The sequence below is a fragment of the Chlorocebus sabaeus genome, chromosome 9, assembly GCF_047675955.1.
Source record: "Chlorocebus sabaeus isolate Y175 chromosome 9, mChlSab1.0.hap1, whole genome shotgun sequence".
Taxonomy (NCBI): Eukaryota; Metazoa; Chordata; class Mammalia; order Primates; family Cercopithecidae; genus Chlorocebus; species Chlorocebus sabaeus.
In genome coordinates this window covers 6871610-6891948 of record NC_132912.1, presented here as the reverse complement: position 1 = coordinate 6891948, position 20339 = coordinate 6871610, and positions in this window count along the sequence as shown.

Sequence of the window (20339 nt, the reverse complement as noted above, 5' to 3'; positions counted from 1 at the left end):
GCAGTCAGCTCCAATGTGAATAATAGGAAGCAGAGCTATGGAAACCTGACACAGTGGGAAAAGATTTAGAGAGTAACACCACATTTTCCCTCTCTGGAGACCCTCTGCAGAGAGGCCTCCCCTCTAAGCCTTTCACACGGTGTCACTTTAATGTTCCTGAACAGGCGGAATAATGAGGATGATGTGGGCGGTCACTTCCCAAAGCAGGGACACCTGCGAGCGGCCCTGGCCACCAGGGCTGAAACCGGACCCTCCACGCAGGCAGAAGCGCCCAGTTCAGGGACAGCCTAGTCCTCTGGCCAGGGCGTGTGTTACGGTGAGGACTCAGCCCCTTTCATTGATTTGATTAAAAGGAGACATGCACACATCTCTGGCCAGGTGATTTCCAAAGTAGATGCTGGCAGAGATATCATTTGGCTATCATGCAATGATTTGATTTTCAGTAGAAAGAAAGAATGATGGAAGGTAGGGAGGGAAAGAAGGAAGGAAGGAAGAAAGAAAGGAGGGACAGCAGGAGGGAGAGAAGAAAAGGAGGGAAGGAGACTATTTCTAAATGTAAATGCACAAACACATACTAATCTCTCATATATACTTGTTTTGTTTTGTTTTTTGCAGAGAGGATCTCTCTGTCACTGGAGCTAAAGTGCAGTGGTAGGATCACGGCTCACTGTAGCCTCGACTTTCCAGGTCAAGCCATTTTCCCACCTCAGCCTCCCAAGTAGCTGGGACTACAGTCAAGTGCCACCATGCCTATCTGATTTTTAAATTCTTTTTTACACACAGGGTCTCACTGTGTTGCCCAGGCTGGTCTTGAACTCCTGGGCTGAAGTGATCCTCTTGCTTCAGCCTTCCAAAGTGCTGGGATTACAGGCATGAGCCACCACACCAGGCTATCTCAGATATTCTTAAATTGCATTTCTCAAAGATTAGTTAAGACGAGAAACACTGGCATGTTATACTTATGTTATCCTCAGTCAAATGTCACGTACATGTATTGACTCCAGTGTGGGAACACAAATTACCAGGGAGCACCTATTAATTATTTTGTTAATCACACACTCGCTTTAATTTAAAATCCAGGCAACAACACCAAAGTGAGAGCCAAACAGGGTGGACAACGCTGCATTGCTGGAGATAAGGTGTTGTTCACAATCCCTTCCTAGCCGAGGAATTCTACTCCTAGGTAGAACAATCATTCACCAGTTTTCCCATTTTTTAATTTCTGTTCACCCTCTCCTAGACCTTAATCCCAAAGGGACACATCCCGGCTTTGGCAATTTGAGTCCCCCTTCCCTCAAGGCCTTGCTCCACTATTCTCAATAGGACACTTGGCAGCTACTAGCATTGCAACTTCAGCTGGGGCAAAACCCTCTGTCTCCACGGTTCTTAAGCCATTTATGTTTCTCATGACATTCCCAACACCTGGGTGAGCTCCAGAATGACAGAAAAATAGAGCGTCAGGGCCCAAAATGACCTCCTATGACATTCTGTCTAAATCCTTTCTATTACAGATAGAGGAAAAGGGACTCAAAGAGACCTTAGGCTGTTCTCAGATTTCCATGGCTGGTGAGTGGCAATGTTAGGACTAGAAACCCAGTCTACTGGCTCTCCTCCACCCTCTGCTTTTTCTGCAATACCAAATATCCATGTGTTTGTGTGCCCAGAGTTCTCTCAAGGAATGGGCCATGGCAGAGGACTAAAGACACAGTGGATTAGTGCTGAGGCAGGAGGCTTTTTAAAAACTCTGTGTAAAAGTCTCATTCTGAGCCCTCTGTTGCAAGCATATTAAAGTCGTCTCAGTGTTCAGAATGAGGATGAAGTGCTGGGAATGGAGGAATAAAATATCACAAGACACTCAGTGTTGCCTCCTTGCAAGGGGCTCCAAGCAGGCTGAGTCCAGCCTAGAAAAATATGCAGACCTTGAGCCCAACACAGCAGGCGGGGTGACGGGTAGACTCCCTGCTTCAGCTCTCCGAAACGTTTTCAAAAAACAAAATGAGCTTAAAAGAAATGAGTTCATGAGCTTAAGGGAAATGTAATAACCACCTCTCCTTTCTGTTCCTCTTTTATTGGGCTTTTTAGGGATTTGTGCTGGCAAGGAGACAAAGATATTGTCTCCTTCTGTGGAGAGCAGGCGAGGAAGGTAACGTGGAGTCAAGGCAAACGCTGCCAATTAGTGAAATGCTGTTGAGTCCAGAGATTGTTGTTAATCTGCTTGCCCTGCTCCTTTGAGCCCTGGCAATTGCTTCGCTCTTTGTTAAATTCTTTTAAATTGGTGGAGACAATTGCACTCATCAGACACTTTATACACACAAGTAATCCACTTCTGTCTCCCCCAGAGCACACATGCATGCACATACACACACCATGCACATCCTGTGTCTGGAATTGTGAGAGGAATGGGGAGCAAACTGTTCCCCTCTGGCCCAGTGGACTGGTGAACCCAGAGGCACCCTCAGCCACTGCCAGGGCATCAGCCATACTGTCTCCTTTTCCTGGGTCCTTCTTTGATGGTATCTCTCTTCACTGATTTGACTTTGTAAGGTGACTCATCCCCTGAGCTTTCTTTTTGTTTGTGTTGTTTTAGTGGGTTGTCTATTTGTTCTGTCATTAAACCAATGAGCTATAAAGTGAACATTGGGACATGGGGTAAAGTCATCCCCCGTCGGTGGTGTTTAGCATGAGTCTAGACCCAGCAATGCCCCAGATACTCCATGGCTCAGCCATATCTGAGCTCAGAAGTTTGAAGCAGTCTTCACCTTTACAGGATTGGTGATATAGTTTGTCTGTGTCCTCACCCAAATCTCATCTTGAATTGTAGTTCCCATAATTCCCACGTTGTGGCCGGGCGCGGTGGCTCAAGCCTGTAATCCCAGCACTTTGGGAGGCCGAGACGGGAGGATCACGAGGTCAGGAGATCGAGACCATCCTGGCTAACACGGTGAAACCCCGTCTCTACTAAAAATACAAAAAACTAGCCGGGCGAGGTGGCGGGCGCCTGTAGTCCCAGCTACTCCGGAGGCTGAGGCAGGAGAATGGCGTAAACCCGGGAGGCGGAGCTTGCAGTGAGCTGAGATCTGGCCACTGCACTCCAGCCTGGGCGACAGAGCGAGACTCCGTCTCAAAAAAAAAAAATAATTCCCACGTTGTGGGAGGGACGTGTGGACGATAATTGAATCATGGGGGTGGGGTTTCCCCATACTGTTCTCATGGTAGTGAATAAGTCTCACAAGATCCGATGGTTTGATAAGGGGTTTCCCCTTTCGCTTGGCTCTCAGTCTCTTTTGCCTGCAGCCATGTAAGGTGTGACTTTGCTCCTCCTTGCCTTCCACCATAATTGTTAGGATTCCCCAGCCATGTGGAACTGTGAGTCCATTAAACCTCTTTCCTTTATAATGACCCAGTCTTGGGTATGTCATTCAGCAGCATGAAAACAGACTAATATAGGTGACCTCCTCTCTTTGTCCCTGCCTTTCTCTCTCTCTCTTTTACTCTGTGTGTGTGTACAAGTGTGTGTGTCTCTCTCTGCCTCTCTGTTTTTCTCCTATTAGAACTGAAGAATCAGTTGAGGATCTTACCTTGCCTTCTAAACAACGGAGGGATCCCATGGACTCCTGGGCTAAGCCCATCTATCTCAAAAGTAATCAGTCAGACCCTGGGCTGGTGGGTCACGGGCCCCAGTGGTACCACTAGCCCACCTGACTTCAGGTTCTCTAGAGTGGAGGGTGCCAAGCTGGCCCTTACCTCACGCAAAGAGCTTAGCTTTAGTCCAGAACTCTTTATATTCCTGTAATGCATACAACCAGATTCCTGGCTACAACTCCATGTATACTGACCAGTGCCTTCAGCCTGGCTAACTCTGGTTTTGTTCTTTTTCCAATCTAATAAGATGTGTCATTACTGATGAACCAAGCAGTCTCTCCTTTTTGCTGTCTTCCTCCTTTAAATGTTATCTGTCCTTGCTAGCAGAAAGCATGCATTCACGTCTATACCTCTTTCCTAGAATTCTTTAGTTGGCTTTTCCATCTGCTTCTGAACTGTAAGTCATTTGAAGACAAAAGTTACATATTTCTTCTCCTTATGCCACCATGCTGAGTGCCCAACTCATAGGAGAGGCTCACTCCTGAGTGTCTGGAAGAACAAAGGCTAGAAACGGGGAAGTGTGGACAGATGCTGGTTGAGGAAGAGGAGGAGGAGTTGAATGTGGTCCCAGCCATTTAGATGATGGAGACTTATCGGGGTGACCAAGTGGAATTGCCTTGGGCTGCTGTAGACAGGAGCCCAAGGCTGGAGGGAAGAGCTAGAAGCAGAAGAAGTGAGCATCATCAGCAGAGGTGAGAGCTGAGGAGCAGAGGAAAAGATGGCTCTCAGAGGAAAGAAGGAAGGGAAGGAAGACGGCAAGGACAGATCCTGCAGGATTGTCTGATTCTTTCTCCCACAGAAGAAGGACAAGTCAAGGAGGATGCAGCAGAGAAGGACTGTCCCGTCCATGCGTGCAGGGTCTGACCTAGACACAGAAATCATAGGTAGAGCTAACGTTTATTGAAAATGTACTCAATTATGTGTGCTACATATTGTTCCAAGTGCTTTATGTCTGTTATTATTTCAGCTAATCCTTCCAACAACTCTCTGTGATATGAGTTTACAGACAGAGATGAAGCTCAGAGAGTTTCAATAGGCCCAGAACCATATAAACCCCTGGGGCACTCCACACCCTCTCCCCTGGCATCTTCTGACCTGTTTTAGTCACTGAATTAATTTCTATAATCAATTGATCATCCTATTTCAATGGATTCACAAAAATATCTTAAGAAATCCCTTTTGATGTTCTAGCAGTTACTTTCTTTGAGCAAATCTGAAAGCAAAACATGAATGCAATGACTGTTTGTATCTGGAAGAAAGATAATCTATTTACATTGCATTCGTTATTCTCTGGTCACCAGAGAGAGACGATGTTCAGGCAACACAAGAACTACACCCAATTAAGGGACATGCTTCCTTGAATGTCCAAGGCCATGAGTAATTGAAACCCTCCAGCCAGCACAGAGGCAGCTCAGAGCAGGGTTGCTTAGTACATAAATAAGGCCATGGCACCTGCTTGGATAACACACTCTTTGTGGCTTCAATTGCCACTGCTTTCCTTAGAATCTTGATTGCAAGAAGAACAGGGGTTTTCTTTAGTCCAGGACTGTGATATAATTTTATAAAACAGAAACATATTTGATCTTTGTCCCTGATTCTTGGCATAGGGCTTCGAAAACCTTGGCATTTCCTGAGTGATAGGAGTGTCTTTTGTCACTCGTAACAAGCCCTTGTCACCAGATTATATATGAGTTTAGCTAATGAGGTGACTCAGTGGTTCTTGGATACTTTCAAGGGAAGGCTTGGTCATGTCAGAAAAATCCAACATGAGATTAAAGGTTTGGAACTCTCAGTACCACTCCCTGAACTCAGGGGAGGGGAGAAGAGCTAGAGACTGAGTTTAGTCACCAATGGACAATAATTTAATTAATCATGCCTGCATAATGAAACCTCCATAAAAACCCTGAATAATGGGGTTTGAGGGGATCCCTGTGGGAAATATATCCATGTCGGAGGGTGGTGCACCCTGGCTCCAGCCAGAGTAGGGGCAGAGGGTCCTGCACGCCTCCCTTGCCCTGGACTCTGCCCAGTGCTTCTCTTTCACTTGGTTGTTCCTGAGCTGTAGCGTTTACAATCAAACTGTAGTTGTAAGCACAGCGCTTTCAGTGAGCTCTGTGTGTTGCTCTGGCAAATCACCAAGTCTGAATTGGGGGTCATGGGAACCTCTGAATCTGTAGTCAAGGCAGCAGAAGTGGGGAAACTTTGGGGACTGACATTTGCTTCTGGTATCTAAAGTGGGGACAGTCTTGTAGAACTGTGCCCATCACTTGGGGGATCTACACTAACTCCAAGTACTTAGCATCAGAATGGAATGAATTGTAGGACACCCAGTTTGTGCCCAGAGATTTGGTGCTAGAACATAGAGGCCATCAAATGAAGGATGATGAGGTTCATAAGTTTGGAAAGGAGAGCTTTATTTCTCATGAAGGGCTGCAGCTTGTGGGGTGGCCATTCTGACAGGCTGGGAAGCAGAGCCTCTGGTTAGAAGACCAGAGCAGGCACGTCCAGAGTGGGAAGAATAAGAAAGGGATTTATGCTGCATGGGGTGGCCCAAACTCCATCTTCAATAAGCCATGGGAGGAGCACGAGTATGCGTGAAAGGAGAAACATGCACACACAATTGAGCTTCATGTCTCTTCATGAGTCATAAGTTCAAAACATGGCAGCATTAGCACAATCTGAGGGTGGAATTTTCAGCCTCTGACTTTAAAAGGTGAAGCAGACAGCACAAAAACCCTCACTGGGTGTATTAGCCTGTTTTCATGCTGCTAATAAAGACATACCTGCGACTGGGAAGAAAAAGAGGTTGAATTGGACTTACAGTTCCACTTGGCTGGGGAGGCCTCAGAATCACAGCAGGAGGCAAAAGACACTTCTTACATGGCGGCAAGAGAAAATGAAGAAGCAAAAGTGGAAACCCCAATAAACCCATCAGATCTCATGAGACTCATTCACCACCACGAGAACAGCACAGGAAAGACTGGCCCCCATGACTCAATTGCCTCCCCCTAGGTCCCTCCCACAACACGTGGGAATTCTGGGAGATACAATTCAAGTTGAGATTTTGGTGGGAACACAGCCAATCTACATTACTGGGCATCCTCTGTAGACTGGCCAGAACCATTCTGTGGTCAGTGGTCTCTTATCAGGAAGGAGTGCTGGTCAGTTGTGTCAAAACTGCAAAAAGAGAGGCACAGCATCTGCCATTCAGTTGAAGTCAGGAGTGGAGTCTTTGCAAAAGGCTGCTTTCTGGTCAGCCTTTAGGAAAGAACGCCTAATGGTGGAGGGTATCATGAGGTGTGTCCAACCACGCATCCCATCATGGCTGGGAACTCAGTTTCCAAGGTCTCTCTGGGATCCCTTTGGCCAAGAGGGGGTCCGTTGAGTTGGCTGGGGTTTAGAATTTTATTTCTCAAGGCTAAGATGGAATGGACAGTGAATATGTATTAAAACGCAGCTCAGCATGGTGGAAGTACACACATGAATGGCAAGTTAGGAAACTTATTTACAGTGTGTTCTCCATTTGCTTGCTGGGAACCAAATAAGATTTGCTGAGGCTCCTTCCGGAAGCCTTCGCTGACCCACCAAACTCGCTAAAGGCAACCTCTCTGGGCTCCCAACACACACATCTCTCCTTGCACATGTCTTGTGAGCTATCTGAGCTGACTTATTTATTAGTACTCTCCACTCACTGATTCTCAACTGAGAGGAGTTTGTCCCCGGAGGACATTAGGCAATATCTGGAGACACTTTTGATTCTCACAACTATGCAGGGGATGTGGGCCAAGGCCTAGGATCCTGCTCAGCATTTTACAATGCACAGACTGCCCCCCAGAACAAGGAATGATCCACTCAAATGTCAGTAGTATTAAGATGGAGAAACTCTGGGTGTCCACTGGACTGTGAGTCACTTAGGGATGGAGGTCATGTCTTATTCATTACTGTAGCCTTAGTATATACACAATGTTCGCTGCATGGATGAATAAATGAATCAGATAGGAAACTAGGACACTTCTCTCTGACAACTCTAAGTGAAAGGTTGGTTTTCTTGTGCACAAGCAAAGTCAACACTAGGAATATTAACATCTTAACACCTTTCCATGAAGTGGATGAGGGTCAGTGCTTCAGGGCATAGTCCAGGGTTCCCAGAGAGCAGGCATTAGGAAGGGTCTGGAATGGACTGAATAAGGAAGTGCAGTGCAGTGGGGAGAAAGGGGACTTTAGCATCAAATGATGACTGACATAGTTTTTGGTATTAACAGTATAATATTGAACAAGCAGGTCTTCTGAGTCTGTCATCTATAAAATGGTAATAAGCATACATATTGCTTTAAGAAATAAATAGCCAAAAGATAGAATCAACCCAAATGCCCATTAATAGATGAATGGTCAAACAAAATACAGCGTATCGTGGTATATACATACAATGGAATATTACAGAGTCTTTAAAAGGAAGAAAATTCTGACACCTTCTACAAGATGGATGAACCTTGGGGATGTTATGTTTATTGAAACAAGCCAGTCACAAAAGGACAAATACTGCATGATTCCACCTATATTCGGGACCTAGTGTAGTCAAACTCATAGAAACAGAATATCAAACGGTGGTTGCCAGGGGCTGGGGAAGAGGGAAGGAGAGGAGTCAGTGCTTCATGGGGGCAGAGTTTCAGTTTGGAATGATGCAAAAGTTATGCAAATGGATGGTGGTAATGTTGCTTAACAATGTGAATGTTCTTAATATCACCGAACTGTACACTTAAAATGACTAAAATGGTCAATGGTCAATTGTATGGATGTACATTTCACTACAGTAAAAGAAAAAAAGAAAATGCCTGGCATACAGTAAGGATTTATCACTCTTCCTCCCTTTCCAAGAAAAATGTGTTGCCCATGAGACTTCTAGGTGATCTTAAGATGAGGAACCAACAGAGAGTATCTGCAAGTAAGGGATGGGTGCATATGGACACAGATTTGATCAAAAAGAAACATTTCAGACTCATCCTTCCTTTTGAACTTTTTTTTTTTTTTTTTTTTTTTTTGAGATGGAGTCTCTCTCTTTCACCCAGGCTGGAAGGCAGTGGCACAATCTCAGCTCACTGCAACCTCCATCTCCCAGCTTCAAGTGATTCTCCTGCCTCAGCCTCCCAAGTAGCTGGGATTACAGACACCCACCAACATGCCCTTCTAACCCAGTATTCAACTCCCTGCAAAACTTTCCCAGAGCCATCTGAAGCCCATGGCATTCTGTTCCAAGATGAGTTAAATGAGAAGCAAAGGCTGTAAACGACTAATGCAGTCTATGTAACTAGAAATAAATTATTGTCTATGTGGAAACTATTCTTTCCTGATCAGGTCTGCCAATGTGTTATCCAGAAAAATAGTTTAATCAGTCAATCTCTCTTCCTAGTAATAGACTATATAGGGCAAAATTCAGATGACTAAAAGCAAAAGAAGAGAAACAAATACGTAGTGATCAGGGTATTAACATTTGCAGACAACCCCTTACTCACAGGAATGAACGTTCACTAAGGCTATGCTAAGCCAGATGTTGCTCTCTGTGTAGGATTTCATTTCATACCCAGACAACTCTACCTGGAGGGACTAGCATCATACCCATTTTAAAGATGAGGAAACTGAAGCTCAGGAAGATAAGGAACTTGCTTCAGGACATATTACTAGTGAGGGGTGGAGCTAGAATCTGAACCCAGGAACCTCCATATTACACTGCCTCCCCCTGTTTTTGAAGATAATTATTTCTGTCTAAAACAATGTCTATCCTGTAGACCATAAGCTCTGTATAGCATAACTCATAACTTGGTGAGTTCCCCAAAGAATTTGTTGAATCATTGAACACTATTGTTACTCCACTTGTGCTTTGGACCTAGTCTTTAGTTCACACAGGCATGCAAAATATTGAGCTAAGTGACATATCCTGGAACGGGGCGGGGGGGTGTTAACCATGAGATAGGCATCTGTCAGTGTCCCAAAGCCTGACCCAGATCTCTAAAGGATGGCCACTACTGTCCACGCACCCTCACCCCACCTGGACCGTGCCTTGAGTCTGCTGGGATTTATAGGAGGGATTACCAACCACCCCTTGCAGTTCACTAGTCAGAACATTTTCTACCAACATCTCCACCCCCACACCCACCCCCACCTTGGAATTGCACGGGATTTATTCCCTGCCTTCCACATGTGCTCAGATAATACACAAAGCTCTTTCTCTCCAAAGGTTAGGAAACATTAGGAACGGTAATTCAGTTCAGATAATAGAACATCTGAAATTTTATTTTATCTGCCAATACTGATGATTTATACAAACTCAGGGAAGATTCTTATCCCATTGGTACCTCATTTTCCACTTAGAAAATTGAAATTTTAGCATAAACTGCTATTAATCTGGAATCTAACCAACCGGAAAATTCATTACCAAAATGTTTTTAAAATCAGCAGTTGGGAAGAGTAATCAGCCACAAGAAGACCCAAGATCAAGCCGAGTGCTCGGGTGCTAAGGAAGATTATGATTCCCTGTCTTCTTAAGTGTTTTTATTTTTTTATTGGAGAATGCCCATCATTCCACAGGGTGCGGGGTGGAGGCAGGAGGTTGATATGAAAAAACCTAGAAAACATGGAGCAAGTCTAGAAAGAAGAAAAGTATTCACAGGAAGGAAGAGACGAAGAAAAGAGAAGTCTGGGTATACTCCACTTGATGTTAGTCAAAAGACTGAAAAGCGATAAGAAATCCAAGTACTAGAAGCAAACTGAAGAAAATGGAGGAGGAATGAAGTAACTGAAGACAAAATAAAGTAGTCAATAATCTAAATGAGACAAATCTAAATGAGGCAAATGAAAGCTGGAGAGTATATTATTATATCAGCCAAAGTATCTCCAACTGAGTATAATGGAAAGCTAACAGGAACAGCTTAAATGAGAGGCATGGCCTCTAAGCAAGTGCCAATATCAACGCAGTCTGGAGAAAAGGCAGAAGTAGGAGATCTTAATGAAAACCTGTGCTGAGGTCTCACTTGTGTTTCTTGGCATCAAGATTCACATAAGCGCCAGGTGTAGAGACTCACAGCTATAATCCCAGCACCCTTCTTACAGGTAGACAGGCATGAGTGGGGCAAGCTCTCCCCGTACACACTAGGAATGTCGGTTGGTGGTTTGGCAACTATCACATTGTCTCTCTGAAGGAAATCATGTACACAGAGGTCCATTTCCAAGATAAAGTGCCTTGAATTGGCTTAGGTCAGCAAACTACATAAGAAATAGAATATACTAGGCCCCTGCTTGCCCTGCTTGAATAGCCAATGCTTGCTTGTCAGCCTCCCCCTTCCCCGCCTTCCCCCCTCCTAGTTGCCCTCACCTAAACCAAAAAAGTTTAGTCTAAGAGGAAAGTCGACTGCCCTGCAAAATAGCTTGTTTTGTCTGTTCTTATCAGCCGGCCCAGCTACTTGGGTCATAAGTCAAATACTTGAAGAACCCCTGAGCTAACTAGGATTGCAATGCATTGTGGGCTGCAACAAAACACAACAAGACAACCCCCAAAAAACAAAACAAAACACCTGAAGCTCCTATTCAACAATCAATAGGCGGTGTCCGGGAAGACTGTGACCCCATAGCACTCAGTCTATGAGGAACCTGAGGAGGGAGCTGTGTACTAGGGAATAAATTGCTTGTTGAAACTGTGCTGGGTGTGCCTGCCTATCAGACACCCAATCTTGCAAGACCATCATTAAAAGTCTCCTTTTCACTGTTCTCCAGGTCTCTGAGTCCATTCTTTGGGTTTGGATGGGTGAGCTTCTTTCTCACACTCTCTAAAAAGGGTAATTCAGCAGCACCAGGGATAAGCCATTTCCTGATGGTCCACACCTGTTTACATCAAACTATTAATTGAATGCAGACCCCGGGGAGAAGCAACTCCATGGCATGCACATTAAAAGACAAAAATTGGTGATGATTTCTGGGAGCACACTCTACCAGAAAAAGGAAGAAAGAATCTGATGGGCATGGGGACAGCTTCCTAAACACACTGCGCATGCTTAGTTCCTAGGGGTAAGGAAAGCACTGCGCATGCTTAGTTCCTAGGGAGTAAGGAAAGCACTGCGCATGCTTAGTTCCTAGGGGTAAGGAAAGCACTGCGCATGCGGGAAGCCCAGCCTAAGGGAAGAATCACGGGAAATCATCTTTTCTCTCTTGGACCTTCAGGCGCCCATTTGGGTCGCTTCCAAGCCGATTTTCCGTCCTTTCCTGTTCTAAAGCCTTTTAAAATAAACTTCCACTCCTGCTCTGAAACTTGCCTTGGCTTCTTTTTCTGCTTTATGCCCTTCAGTCAAATTCTTTCTTCTAAAGAAGTGAGGACTGAAGTTGCTACGGAGCCATAGGGATAGGCCACCAGTAACTCAGGAGAACTCGGATCTCTGTTTCCAGTAAGAATTTGAGATACTGAGGTGGGAGGATGACTTGGGGCGAAGAGGTCCAGACCAGCCTGGACAACATGGAAAGACCTCATCTCTCCAAAAAATAAAAATATTAGTCAGGTATGGTGGCTTGTACCTATAGTTCCAGCTATTTGGGAGGCAGAGGCAGGAGGCTTGCTTGAGCCCAGAAGTTGGAGGCTACAGTGAGCTATGATCACAGAACTGCACTCCAGCCTGGGTGACAGAGTGAGACTCTGTTTGAAAAAAAAATAAGGAAGGAAGGAAGGAAGGAAGGGAGGGAGGGAGGGAGGGAGGAAGGGAGGGAGGGAGAAGATTCATATAGGAATATTCCCTGGGTAAGCCTTCATTTTCAGGTGGTCACTGTGGTCCAATGGACTTGAGGCTGAAGACCAAAGCTTGGGCCCGACTGTGTCTCTTATTACCTGTGTGATCATGAACAAGTTACTAACTGCAGATTCGATTGCTTTGTCCTTAAAGTGGAAGTATACCTATTTTATTGGAGTTGTTGTGAAAGCCAAATTAAACAAATCTGTGAAAATATATAACATATAGGTGACACACAGAGGCACTCAGGAAATGTCAACATTATCAGGCTGACAGTTTGCCTGTGCCTAAGTTAGCTGTTGCCAAACACCGTTCAGTACGTGTGGCTTTCAGTGAACAATCAGAGAATCTCTGGTCTCTGGCACAAGCAAAAGATTTACATTAGGGAGTGCAATTGACTGGCTGGGCATGTGTGCTTTCTGAAGGATGGTATTTTAAAACGGGAACAAGTGTATTGCATGCAAGATACATTTGGTGAAAAAAAATATTTAGACTACGAAACTGCAGAAAAAGCTTGTGAATTTTTTAGAAATGTAATTGCACAACATGGCCTAACTCCAAAACAATTTGAAAGGCAGATAAAAACAGTATGTTTTGGAGATACTTGCTGAAATTTATATGAATCCTATTCCTTGTCTTAGGGCTACAGGCTCAATAAAATAAAACTGTTGGGGTGTGAAAACCAGGACTGTCCTGGAACTGGTGCAGCACACATGAACTTGTTGCTCACAGAAACCGAGTAAACTATGTATAGTCAGAGACATTAGTTTTCCTGATTTGTTTCATACGTATACTTCCAGCGAAGTCACAATTTTAAAGCACAGGTTAGCCTTAAGTAGAATGCTATGTAGATTTCACACTGGAAAGCAGGATTATTATCTGAAATACTTTCTCCATCTCCGTACTTGCCATTAATATATGTCATTGATTCGATCTCTGTACCCAGATGTTATCCGAAACATAAGATTTATGATTACAGAAACTACAGCACAAAAAAGTTGATCAATCAGAACATTTTTTTTTATGTTGCCTGAACACAGGGTGTTTTAAAAGGTTTTTGAGCTTCAAATTCTATTAGAAATAAAACGAAGACAATTCGGTGTTATTTTGCAAAAGTGTATTCTAATAAATAATCCGAAGACTTTTACCTTTCAACCAATCCCTCAAGTGAATTCAATTAATGCAGGAGTCAATTTCCAGTGATAGAATTTTTAATCAAGCAAGTTTCAGAGCATTTTTTCTGAATAATCAGTACAACCACAAGCCAATTTCCTATGATGATATGTTAGTTTGAAACTAGACTTTATTTGCACTACATGAAGCAAAGCTAGGGCAGGTAGGACTGTGCATTTTATCCAATAGTGTTAAATAATTGGAAACTAGCTTACCAGTGACTCCCAGCTGGGAGTTACTATTAATATAATTTCCAGCCAGCTCTTTGGGAGTTCAAAGCTGAATATATACATATATGCTTGAATATTTTCCACATGTAAGACTTGTTTCTTTGAAATGTGATAGGACATGAACTTCACTAAATAGAACCTCATGACTTCAGAGAAGATTAAGAAATGAATTCTTTTTAATTGATGTTGAGTTTCATGACTCAAAGATACCCTTATCCTCCTGACTTGAAACCACACTATCATTAGAAGTGGAAATTCACAATAGAAAAAAGCAAAAATAAAAAAATTCCTTTTATCATTTATTAATTATATTGTTCTCTGTTCAGCAACAGAGAGATATGTACAGAAGCCACAAAAGCTCTAGATAATTACATTTTCCAATTACAAGAGTTTTAGTTTTTGAGACTATGACATTAGAATATTTCAGAATAAGTCTTCAGTTTAGAACCAGGGTTATTATTCTTTTTATATCGGATTGCTTTATATGTATTTCTATGTTGCTTTGAAGGATTCCTGAGTAATTTCTATGCATGTGTCACAGGTTTTTTTTCTTGTCACTCCTTCCTGGCGTCTGACTTGCCCCCGCCACTGCCCCAATTAACCACTCGCGCCCCTGGTCTGGATTACTGGGTCTAAATGGTACAGGTGTTCTGCTTTTATCCCAATTACCCTTGAAAGGATAGGGAGAAAACATTGGAAATTGTGTCCCACATGGGGTCAAGGCTGCCATGAGCTTAAGGCAGGAAGTTAAGTAAACACTAGAGACCAAAGGACCAGAGGCCATGGCAAGGCCCAGTTGGAACAAATAAGTTACAGAGAATTCGTCTGAATTAATTCCAGAGACAACACATCTCCACCTGCAGAAACTTCTTACACGTTCCACACGGCATTCCTAAGGTTCAGTGCCATTTAAGGGAGCTGGATTGAGGTGCAGCCACCATCCCCTCCTGGGCACCCTCCATGCAGCCGTGTGAACCAACTCTATCGGCAACAAGAACGCACCTTGGGCCTCTGCACGCCGACCTGTTACTTTATGTAGTTATAACTGTGACTTTCTTTATGCAACGTTGCTTTATTTATTTATTTATTTATTTGAGACGGAGTTTCGCTCTTGTCACCCAGGCTGGAGTGCAACGGCGCAATCTCTGGTCGCTGCAACCTCCGCTTCTGGGTTCAAGTTATTCTCCAGCTTCTGCCTCCCAAGTAACTGGGATTACAAGCGCCCGCCACCACGCCCAGCTAATTTTTGTATTTTTTAGTAGAGATGGGGTTTCATCATGTTGGCCAGGCTGTTCTCAAACTCCTGACTTCAGGTGATCTGCCCGCCTTGGCCTCCCAAGGTGCTGGGATTACAGGCGTGAGCCTCCGCGCCCGGCTAGGCAAGCTTTAGATTGCTAAACTTGGGGCCATCGCACAGAATAAATAGAAAACAATAGATCTGAGCAACAGAACCTGAACCGGAGGGGGGTCTGAGCTGTGTGCCTCTGGTACCATTCACTGATCCAGCTCTATCTTCTTCATAAGGGAGAGCAGTGGCTCCTCCTGGCCCAGACCCCACGGCTCACCTGTGAGATGGAACTTTTCCCCAGCCAGGGCACAGTGCCGAGGCAGGCATGGAGATGCTGGTTGGCACGGGGGATACTACTCTCACTATTGCCAAAATAAGAAGCGAGCGGTGAGGTATTTCTTTGCAAGCAGTTTTTAAAAGGTATGTTTTGAAAGGCATTTTTTGAAAGTGAGATGTCTGATCTGCTTAGAGGAACTGAAAAGACAGAAGAAACTATAGTTAGAAATAAAATGTTGAGAGAGAAAGAGGCAGAGAGAGTGTGCCAGTCAATCAGATTTCTAAATCCTTTAGTCATTTGACTGACAATATCTAAGGATCAATTACATGCATGACAGAGTCAATACAGGATTTTGAAATTGCTTAAGAAATTAACAACAACAACCTGATCCCGGCTACAGTGGAGCCTGAAGCCCCACAGTTGGTCTGTCTTATTCCCTGGGGTTCCCATCCCAGCCCTTACAGAGTTCCCTGGTCCCCACACTGTCCGGAGCTGCGCGCCCCGGCCATAGCGAGTAATTATTGACGATTAGATGCCTGAGCTCTATTCATTTCCACCTCTCACCTCCTTCCCAGATTTGTCTTTTCCCTGTATTAAATACCTCGCACAAGATGGCGCTCTTCCTGCTTCTTCTTCACCCATCTTTCCCGCGCGCGAACATTGTTAACTTCGTAGCAAAATTGTTACTTCCTAGCGCAAGCGCAACATGACGACCGACCGTTGAAACCGAAACCTGCCTGGCCGCGCCCTCTGAAATGAGATCATTTCCGCCTTGGCCCAACCCCTTCCTCTCCAAGTGTATATAAGGCACTGCATTACCGCCATTAAACGAGACTTGATCAGAGCACTGTCTTGTCTCCATTTCTCGTGTCTGTTGTTCCCCAAATTCCCACTCCCTCCTCCAGGGCCTGCTTCCACGTTCCCGCGGGCCGGGATACCACACCCTCTCCTACCCCAGGCCTTGCAGGACTGCAGGAGATTATTTATGCAGCTGAATCAAGATGCTGACTTCAGCACTGTAAAACCCGGCTAGCAGGGAGTCCAAGCGTAAGGGCTGCTTTGCTGACAGTTTTACAAGCTTCAGTAAACGCCAACGGCCCCCTCTTCCTTTCTTTGTGTGGCTTGAATTTCGGGGTCTTGCAGGCTGGAGAGTGGGGGATCTGTGGTCGGTGCTGGGAGGCTCACAGAGGAGCTACCCAGATGAATGGAAGCACAGCACCATCCTGGAAAGCACCGTCTGTTGTTCATCCAATTGCATCCGGGCTACTTCCACACCGGCACATAGAGGACGTTGTTTAAAAGCTGGAGGAAGACAGACTAACGTTTCCTGCTATTGTCTTTTCTTTTAATCGTTGACTCCAAGAAATGGAGTGCCCAACTTTATGCAATAACAGAAACACAGACGAAGGTTTTATGCAGAATTTTCAAGAAGCAGAAATATTTCCCATCTTTGCTCACGTTCCAATAAGAATAAACACTCGCATTGCTGTGCACATGTGAGCATGCCCATACACACAGCCCGGATCATTCTGTCAGGCTGGGCATGTTCAGCATGTGGAAGTTAATTCAGCTGAACGAGTATGCCCATGCTGCTTTCAGCACGTTTAACTTGTAAAATATGAAAACTACAGAACCAACTGGTGGGCACAGGCCTATGGTGAGCACCCGATGCAGAGGCCTCTGCCTACAGAGCCCCTTCCCAGGCACAGGGTCACCACACAAGGGCTAATGTAACACAACTGTTACCAGGTGCTGCAGAAAGCCTTACCAGCATTGTCTCATTTAATTAGCACACAGAAATGCATGCACCTTCTAAAACATTACTTTTTAGGTATTTTAATTTTGCTGTCTTTTGTGACAGATATTGTGATTTAGAAAGTTGAAATAATGGCCAGAGCTACTAAGTGACAAAAGTCCATTGGAGCCCACAGCTCAAACACTGTTTGTATTTATTAGTTATTGCTGCAACAATGCAACATCACAAATCACCCCAAAACCTAATGGCTAAAAGCAACAACAACTTATTCTCATGTGTACTGGCTCTGTTCTGGGTGACACATTCTTTTCCTAGGACCCGTGAGCTGGCTGAGCGAGTTCTTCTGATGGCAGTGGCAGATGCACACATTGGCAGCTGCAAGTGGAGATATGCGGACCCCCGGTCTAGCCTTGTAGCCAGTGCACCACCTCCTTCTCGTTCTATTGAGCAAGGAAAAGTCACACAGCCAACCCAGAGTCAAGGAGACTGAGGGAGGAAGTTCACTTCCCCCATAGGGGAGGAACTGCAAAGTCACTGGGCAAAAGGTGTGGACAGGTAGGGTGAAGAATCGGAGCTAATGCGTAACATAACTCCTCTGTTCTTAGCCTCTGCATCGTCCCCCTGGAATTCTGCCTGTGAGCTGACATTTCTGGGAGCTTCATTAATTCATTCTCAAGTATATTAATTAATGCTGAGAGACAAAAATAACTGAGTGGTTAAGAACACTGGCTTTGGCGGTGACACCTAAAGACTGTCTTCATGAATCCCAGCTGTCATTCACTGCCTGCAACCTTGACCAATTTCCTTAACTGTCAGCCTCATTTTCCTAGTATATGAGAGATGCCGTGTGCCCAGCATGGTGGAGTCAATGTTTTCTGCTATTTTAGAGTTTACAGCTCAACAGGTGGTCAGTTCAGTTTAGTGGATGTTCTTTTTTGTTTGTTGGTTTAGAGGCAAGGTCTCACTCTGTCGCCCAGGCTGGAGTGCAGTGGTGCAATTACAACTTACTGCAGCCTCAAACTCCTGGGGCCAAGCGATCCTCCTGCCTCAGCCTCCTGTGTAGCTGGGAATACAGGTGTGAATGTTCTTTACCACCTGTGTAGGATATGGAACTTCATCATGAGACTCCGCCCCTTCTGCTGCTGTTGTCCTCTGTCAATCACCTGCCTCTGAAGCCATCTCCCACATCAGTGGGGTGATTTTTGTTTTGAAGGACAAGCTGACAATGACAAGACTTCCCGCTTCCCCTCTAGGGTGCAGAGACAAGAACTGCAAGGTGCTGCTCCCTCCTGTGACTCCTAAGCTGCTAGATGAGAGCTGTGCTTCTCTTATCTGGGCCTCAGGACATGGCCCTGTGTTTCCAATCCTTCAGGTGAGGTTCCAGGATAGTGTGCAATGGTGGCACCCAGTATGGACTTGGTCCGTCACTCTACAGAGGTAAGCCTGCAGCCTGCAACTGGCTAAGACAGCTGCAAAAAGGATTAGAAATGAACCAGTGAGTTCACCATGTCGCCTCCTTCATTAAGCCCCTCACCTGCAACACAGAGCAGGTGGCAGCATTGCCTGGTGGTTAGGGACACTGGCTCTGCTACTTCTTCACCATATGACCCAGGGCAAGCTGCTTAGCCTTCATGCCTCTCATTGCTCATCAATAAAATGCAGAAAGCCCTAGGGAAGTTACCAGCCACCCACTCCCTTTGGGGCCAGCATCTGCCTCGCTGGAGCATTGAGACAAGGCCCATGCTTGTGTGACTTGGTGTCTCTGCTGGCTCACTTTTCCGTTTAGTGTGCACACATACAGTCATTGTCTGACGCTTCCACTGGACGCCTTTGGAGATGGATTCTCTTGCTCTGGTGTGAGTCCTCTACAGATTAGGAGACTGCTGCCACCAAAGGGAGAAGACGGTGGTACCGTGCACCTCCCTTCCCCACTTCTCAGGTCACATTAGCTGAACATGTGAAAATAATTAATGGACCTAATGATTGAGCAAATGGATCAATCATCCATCAGATGGAAATGACTTTGTATGTTAATAAAGGATGGCAAGAACGGGCAAATGGTTAAGTCCATGGGATAAGTCACAGTGATACCATTTCAGACGAGCCAGAAGCAAGGCGGGGGTGGTCTGATCTTTTGTGGAATTCTTCAAACCCTTCCCCTTCAAACCAGTGGGTCCCCATCCTGAAGGATCATAGAGTCACCCAGGAGCTTCTAAAAATGCCACTCGCCAGGACTCGTGCCTTCCTCGCCAGCTCGGGATTTCCAGGGCTCTGGATTATCAGGTGAGTCCAACAACCAGTGGCAGCAGGAAGCGAGGGGAGGTCAGGAGTGTGGAAGGACAGGGGTTCTCAAACTGCAGCCAGCATCTGGATTCCCTGAGTGTTTAATGAGGTACCACCTCAGATCAGTCGGAATGGCCATTACTAAAAGTCAAAACCGACAAAGGCTGGCAAGGCTGCAGGGAGGAGAAAATGCTTATACCTTATTGGTGGGAATGTTGATTAGCTCAGCCACTGTGGAAAGCAGTTTGGAGATTTCTCAAAGCTTTGAAAACTGGGCTATCATTCAACTGAGCCATCCAATTACTGGGTATATATCCAAAGGAAAATAAACGATTCTACCAAAACACACACGTATGCAGATGTTCATCGCAGCACTGTTCCCAATAGCAAAGATATGGAATCAACCTAAATGGCCGTCACTGGTGGACTGGATAAAGAAAATATGGTACATAGACACCATAGAATACGATAGAGCCTTAAAAAAGAATGAGATCATGTCCTTTGCAGCAACATGGATGCAGCTAGAGACCATTATTCTAAGTGAATTAATGTAGGAACAGAAAACAAATACCGCATGGTCTCACTTACAGGTGGGCCTAAACACAGAGCACATGTGGACATAAATGTGGGAACAATAGACACTGCAGGCTATTAGAGTGGGGAGTGAGGGGGCGAAGGGGTAAAAGCTAACCCATCCTGGGTGACGGGATAACCTGGACCCCAAACCTCAGCATCGTGCAATATGCCCAAGTAACAAACCTGCACACGTGCCCTCTGAATCTGAGATAAAAGTTGAAATTATTAAAAAAAAAATTTTTTTTAAATTAAAACCGGCCAGGTGTGGTGGCTCACACCTGTAATCCCAGCACTTTGGAATGTGGAATTTGGCTTTATGAATTAGAAATAAAATTTTCAGAAAACGGAC